Source organism: Schistocerca serialis, chromosome 1 (genome assembly GCF_023864345.2).
Source record: "Schistocerca serialis cubense isolate TAMUIC-IGC-003099 chromosome 1, iqSchSeri2.2, whole genome shotgun sequence".
Taxonomy (NCBI): Eukaryota; Metazoa; Arthropoda; class Insecta; order Orthoptera; family Acrididae; genus Schistocerca; species Schistocerca serialis.
This window is the reverse complement of record NC_064638.1, coordinates 724,848,762-724,856,763: the sequence shown is the minus strand read 5'-3', so window position 1 is coordinate 724,856,763 and position 8,002 is coordinate 724,848,762.

The following is an 8,002-nucleotide window of genomic DNA, read 5'->3' as shown; positions in this document are numbered from 1 at the left end:
CATAGACCCTGAGAAATCAGTACCCAGAACAACCACATCTGGCCGTCATAACGGCCTTGATACGCCTGGGAATTGAGTCAAACAGAGCTCGGATGGCGTGTACAGGTACAGCTGCCCATGCCAGCTTCAACACGATACCACAGTTCATCAAGAGTAGTGATTGGCGTATTGTGACGAGCCAGTTGCTCGGCCACCATTGACCAGACGTTTTCAATAGGTGAGAGATCTTGAGAATGTGCTGGCCAGGGCAGCTGTCGAACATTTTCTGTAACCAGAAAGGCCCGTACAGGACATGCAACATGCGGTCGTGCATTATCCTGCTGAAATGTAGGGTTTCACAGGGATCCAATGAAGGGTAGAGCCACGGGTCGTAACACATCTGAAATGTAATGTTCACTGTTGTAAGTGCCGTCAATGCGAACAAGAGGTGACCGAGACGTGTAACCAATGGCACCCCATACCATCACGCCGGGTGATACGCCAGTATGGCGATGACGAATACACGCTTCCAATGTGCGTTCACCGCGAAGTCGCCAAACACGGACGCGACCATCATGATGCTGTGCACAGAACCTGGATTCATCCGAAAAAATGACGTTTTGCCATTCGTGCACCTAGGTTCGTTGTTGAGTACACCATCGCAGGCGCTCCTGTCTATGATGCAGCGTCAAGGGTAACCGCAGCCATGGTCTCCGAGCTGATAGTCCATGCTGCAGCTAACGTCGTCGAACTGTTCGTGCAGATGATTGTTGTCTTGCAAACGTCCCCGTCTTTTGACTCACGGATCGAGATGTGGCTGCACGATACTTTACAGCCTTGCGGATAAGATGCCTGTCATCTCGACTGCTAGTGATACGAGGCCGTTGGGATCCAATACGGCGTTCCGTATTTCCCTCCAGAACCCACCGATTCCATATTCTGCTAACAGTCATTGGATCTTGACGAACGCGAGCAGCAATGTCGCGATACGATAAACCGCAATCGCGATAGGCTACAATCCGACCTTTATCAAAGTCAGAAACGTGACGGTACGCATTTCTCCTCCTTACATGAGGCATCACAACAACGTTTCACCAGGCAACGCCGGTCAACTTCTGTTTGTGTATGAGAAATCGGTTGGACATTTTCCTCATGTCAGCACGTTGTAGGTGTCGCCACCGGCGCCAACCTTTTGTGAATGCTCTGAAAAGCTAATCATTTGCATATCACAGCATCTTCTTCCTGTCGGTTAAATTTCGCGTCTGTAGCACGTCATCTTCGTGGTGTAGCAATTTTAATGGCCAGTAGTGTATTTTGCAGGAAGAATGGTATAACGTTCTCTTGAAAACCACACAGTACTTGCATTTGTCCATTAAGAGACGACTGGAAGCTGTTTTGAATTCCAACGGTTTTCCTACGCCGCACTATGCATGCTAGTGTGTTGTGGTGTTGGTATTTTCAAGTTTTTGACCCCCATCCCCCCGTAGCATCTTGGCATACGCTGACGAATGGAAAATAGAGGCTCCGCACCTACGCAAAGAGATGCTGTGTGAGATGTACTGTAAGCCGCTGCAACCAGCGTATTGCCCTGATTCTTAGCTAAAGCAGGTGACCGACTTCGGTTCATTTGTTGCATACTGGGAAAAGAGTGCTTACGAAATAGTCATGCGACCAATCCTAGAATGCTATTCGAGCATTTGCGACCCACACAAAATTGGACTAACAGAAGATATCGAACATATACAGAGAAGAACGACAGGAATGGTCGCAGGTTTGTTTCCACCAGGCGAGACCATCACGGAAATGCTGGCAAACTTGAAATGACATTCACTTGAAGCTATGTGCCAAGTATCCCGTGGAAGCCTATTTACAAACTTTCAAATGGCTCTGAGCACTATGGGACTCAACATCTGAGGTCATCAGTCCCCTAGAACTTAGAAGTACTTAAACCTAACTAACCTAAGGACATCAACACATCCATGCCCTAGGCAGGACTCGAACCTGCGACCGTAGCGGTCGCGCGGTTCCAGACTGAAGCGCTTAGAACCGCTCGGCCACCACGGCCGGCTACAAACTTTCAAGGACCAATTTTAAATAATAAAGCTAGAAATATATTACGAACACCTATGTATAGATCTAGTAGAGACCGCGAAGACAGTGTTGCACTAATTACAGCGTACATACAGGAATTCAAGGAGCGCTTCTTCCCGCGCTCCATACGCGAATTGAACGGGAAAAAACCAATATACAATGGGAAGAACTCCCTGCCATGAAATCCTCATTATTTTTCAGAGAATGAATATGAATGTAGACATTTTTGCGCAGAGAGGGAAACGATCTGTAGAAAAAAGTTACTCTTCCATGACAGCTTCCCACTTGTTCAAATAGACTTTTTCTTTGCTATCTAAAGGGCTGCTAGGTCCTCTCCCGATCAACTTAAACCTTCGTAGTGACGTGCACCTACCCGCGGTTGTAGAGCGAAATCGTTGTCCCACCAGGGGAGAGGTCACCTCTTCTTCTGACCAAAGATATTTCGTATTTTCGCATCAATAGCACAATGGATTAGGATAATAATATAGTCTACAGCTCCAGGGTGTTCAAACGTCAGTAGTTGGTTGTATAGCATGCAATTTGTTTCATTGATTACCCATTTTGGCGGCTTTTTTCGGGTAATGCTTTCCCTAAAATTAGTAACCAGAATGTAAAGTGGGATCTCAAGTGGAGATTGGTACCAGCTTCCCACCGAACATCATCGGCGAAGGTTAAGAATGCAGCAGTGGAGGTCCCTGTTGTTGAGTCTTGACTGCCATGACCTCCAGCTAACAAAATGAGTCCCTCGAATTCGCGACCTATGAAGCAGATGTTTGCGAAGCTTTCTTAGATGCTACACCTGCAATTCATTTCTCTGGATTCATATGTACTGCGGTTCGCAGCACTACGACAACTATTCACCAGTCCTCGAAACTGGGGAAGTGAGGTCTGGAAGTTCCATACTTACTTCCCTATTGTGTACACGCATCGTCTGGATTGAATGGCACTCAGCACGTTGGACTAGAAAAGGAATTTGGCCAAACAGAAGCTGTCATCTGTTCTAGTGCTGTCGAGTTCATCACGTACCATAAATTTATTTGTTTAACAAGTCTGGAAGACCCGTACCGGAAAAATGCTATGTAGTCACATGTATCCAATTGCTTAGAGTCATCTGTAGATGTTGTTCCACATTTGTGGCGATTATTTCAAACTACGCTTGAGAGCAGTAATTAGGTTGGAAGGGGTATACGTTGTAGAAGTTATGCAGAGATGAAAAGGCTTGCTCAGGATAGACAAGCGTGGAGAGCTGCATCAAACTACCCCTCAATCTGAAGACTCCAACGAAAACATGGTGAAGAATGCAACACGCTTAAAATATTTTGTTGAGAAAGACAACTTTTCCCACTAAAATGCTTCGTACAAAACCAACTTGCAACATAAAATAGCTTTGCGACATAAGAATTATATGACTGCCGGCCGCGGTGGTCTAGCTGTTCTAGGCGCTTAGTCCGGAACCGCGCGACTGCTACGGTCGCAGGTTCGAATCCTGCCTCGGGCATGGATGTGTGTGATGTCCTTAGGTTAGTTAGGTTTAAGTAGTTCTAAGTTCTAAGAGACTGATGACCACAGATGTTAAGTCCCATAGTGCTCACAGCCAATTATATGACTAGAGGCTTACAGTACTTTTGATGCACATTCCTGTAAGTTTTGTAACTGTAGGAAATGTCAAAACTAGTCCTCTGTCAAAAAAAAAAAAATTACTATTAGACACTGTCTGCAAAGATAATTCCAGTAGGACCAGAAGGCGGATGATGGATCAGTGCCTCCTACACCGGAGCTACAAGTGCGTAATGTTTTTACTGGTGTATAAGACTCGGACCAGGCGATGGTTTACCGTTCACCTCAAATTCTTTGCTACACAGTATACTGTATGGGATACGTATTACAGACGAAAGAACTGTAATTATTCTCGCCTGCCCTATCTGGTCGCACACGGCTAATCAGGAAATTAATTCATTTGAACACTACTGCAATAAAAGATTGTCTCTGAATTAATGAATAAGGAGGCAGATTCGTCGTTTGCCGTATTTAACTCGAGCATTGAATTCTCGTCTGTGTAACTGCCGTACAAGATAGGATCTAATATGCTACATACTGTGTCTCCATAATAATTCTGGAATCCCTTAAACATCATCATTTCTGAAACGGACATATTTTCTGAACTGGAAGAGATGCTTTAAGAACACATAACATGACGTTATACTTTAATAGTTAAATATTTTTATTACTGCAAAGTATACAAATACCTTTGTATTAAGATGACTGTACTCTACCAAAAACTAAGGATGAGTGAGCTTTAAAAATCGCCATAATTAATTTCATGTCATTCTTTAGCAACCCCGAGTTTTGTCAGTATTAGTAAGGATTCATATTCTGCACCATCGATTCCTCCGCATCGTTGCATAATCTCTGACGAAAACCAAAAGTAACGCGAATTATCTAATATTTCGTGAGATGTGTGTTATAACAAGTGAGTAAAGTGACATTTCCATAACAACTGGGACATGCTCGGACATTCCCTTGTTTACGAGGGAGTTTCAAAAAAGATTCATCCCATTTTACGAGCCTATAACTTCTATATGACTGAAGATAGAAACTGAGGGCGAATTTTAACTTACGCACAGGACTAGAAAGTATTTGGTTTCAAATGAACCATCTGATTTAACAAGAGTAAATCATTTACGGGCCTGCACTTGCAACCTTGTTGTACTTTTTATAACTGTATTTAAGATCAAAGTTTTCACTTAGGGTACCTTCCCCAGATTTTCGAAGTGGCCTCCACCAGTCGCATGACATATACACAGAAGATACAACCGCCCAAATTTTTGTCTAGAATTATTCCCTAAACTGCAGTTGCCAGATCTGTACAACAATCATTTCTTACATGAAGCAGAAAGTAAAGGGACAAACAGTTCAAGAGAAAAATTAAAAGAGTGTGTTGCATAAGCACCTCTCATAAAATTAAATCATATAAATGTATCGCCAACTTTTCTTTCTGAAATTAAAAAGATTATATATTCTCTCAAAAATGAAAACTCATCTGGATTTGATGGCGGTCCATTAGAGTACTAAAGATTTGTTCCCATATAATACGTACTGTTCTACCTGGAATATCTAATGCGTCAGTAGATCACAGCATTTTTCGGAGAAACGGGAATATGCTATTGTTAATTACGGTATGTTGATGATTTTTATACTTGTTGACCATCTAGCTACAACTGAATGAAACATTATCTTCGTGCCATATCCGTTTCGCCTTTACTCTTTGCAAGGCATATCCAGTGGCAGGTTCCGTGGATGCTGTTCTATTTGCGTAGTCTTGTTCCATTTTTTGCGCTGTTATTCGTATAACTGCCATTTGACTTTTTGTTTTCCAAACTTCAGAGCACTAGGAACTGAGAACTTGTTTCTTGTGATCAAAACAGAGGACGACAGGACTACAAAAGTTAATGATGCTGTTGTTAAACCCCTCTATAAGAAATGTGATTGAAGAGATGTCAGTAACTACCGAACTGTTTCACTAGTGACATTTTCCAAAATATTTGAGAATAGTATCTAACCTGAACAGTAATAATATTCTCAGTGAATCACCGCTTAGCTTTCAGAACAGTTGCTCTACTGAGAATGCCCTTTATATGTTCACTCACCAATTATACACGCATTAAATAACAAAATAGTGCTGGTTGGTATTTTCTACGACATATCTATGGCATTTGACTATTCGATCACAATAGTCTCCTACATAAGCTGAGATTTTGTGGGATTGATTGTATAAGCAGCCAGTGGATAATGTTACATCTAACCAAAAGAGTGCAAAAACTTGTATCTCGTAATTCAACAGATGTCGTCTGGGGACATTATTCCCAAGGCTCAGTCTTAGGTCCGCTATTGTTCCTCATGTATGTAAACGCTCTTTTGTCTAACATACAACAAGCAGTATTAGTTCTTTTTGCGGTTGACACTAGTATTGTAATCAGTCCAAACATACAAGTAGCAACACAAGAAATGGTAAATAATGTATTTAAAAGTACCACTGACTGGTTTTCTATGAACAGTCTCACTGTTAATTTTCAAAAGACGCAACATATTGATACCTGCATCTAGAAGTACTGAAACTTCTTAATAAACATCTGAAACTGCTGAGTGAAACTGAATGCAAGTGAACCTGCTTAAACTGCGGAGTGAAACTGAACGTACTGTCACTGACCTACGGAATTTTCCCTGACGAATACAGCTCAAAGTTATTCTATTCATTTATGACCCACAATATACAACACTACGCGATCTGACTGCTCAAATAATTAACACAGAAGAATGGCCCTGAGTTAGAAGAAATCATAACAACAACCTGTACATTTCATAAGACACTTACCTCAGAAAAAATCTTCGTTAACGAACTACAGCGATACAGCAAGCACCAATACAACCAGCTAAATAAAAGATTCTAACTAGTGTAGGCTCTAACTACTAATAGGCGTGAGGTTACCAAAGGAAAGATTTTGTTGCAGAGCAAACAATGTATTTAGCAAATTTTACCTTAGTAATGTGACATCCAGTTCAAAAAATTATGTAATCGTCCGTGACATCTAGTTCCAAAAAAATTATATTATCATCAACAATCTTACATTTCCATGACGGACGCACGTCCAGACCGTCCGCTCGCGCTAACACTTCAAACCTCTAACCTTCATCATTGCTAACTATTAACATCCAACCTCTATCACTGCTGGCTATTCACCTCCAACTGCGAGTCCGACCAGCACAGAATCTCTTACAGAAGGCGCACACCGCTGTCAGAGTTATTAATGTAGTCTATCCCGCTGCCAACATGTAAACACCTAAACAGGCTACTTACATTACTACATTGGTGATAAGTGCAATAAATGGAGAGAAGGTAGTAAATAGGGTTGAAACCTCGAAAGTCTTAGGTGTCGATATTGATGAGAATTTAAACCGGAAAAAGCACATTTTGGAACTCATAAAACAACTCAGTTCAGCCACAGTTGCACTCAGAATCATTGCAAAATTTGGAGAGACAGCTCAGTAAGATGACTTATTTTCTTTCATTAATGTCATATGGAATAATGTTCTGAGGTAACTCATCTTTAAGACAAAGTCTGCATTGCTCGAAAATGTGTTGTAAGCATAATACATGTTGCTCACCCACAATCATCTTGCAGACATGGGTTTAAGGAGTTACGTATTTCGGCTATTGCTTCATAGTATGTTTATAACATCATGAAGTTTGTTGTAAATAATGCCCTTCAGTTCAAAAGGAACAATGATGTACATATGTACAATGCTAGAAGAAAAAATGAAATTCATTACACCACAATAAGATTGTCTTTAGCACAAAAAGGAGTGCACAAAACTGCAACCATAATTTTTGATCGTTTACCCAGTGATATAATATGTCTGACAGACAACGAAGCAAAATTCGAAAATAATCTGAAAAACTTTCTCCTTCACAACTGCTCTTCCGCAGAAGAATTTCCGTAATTGTAATGTGTAAAAAGTGGCAGGTAGGAATTACTTACTCAATGAGTAACTCTCAGATGCGTGTATTTGTTTTGTACGTATTATCTCTTTTTGCATCTTGCTACCTATGTCAAACAATAACTCCTTCAATACATTTAAGAAATTTGTAACACTTTTGTTAATTGCAGCTTTGAACGTGCCCCTCACCGCAAGTAGCTCCATTCCATTTGTATTACTTGGTTGACTCATTTTTTATCCTAGTTTTTACTTCAGGTATAAAATAGAATCGACAGTCGCACATCTTCAAAGCTACTCTGTTACTGCACGGAAACTTGCACGTTAATAGTTTTCAGGTACAGCACGTTCGAGCTGCATTTCGATGATGAAAGATATGAACGTGTGAAGAAATACTTATCAAAGAAGACTGGACATTAGAGGTAGGCGAAAAGTCATC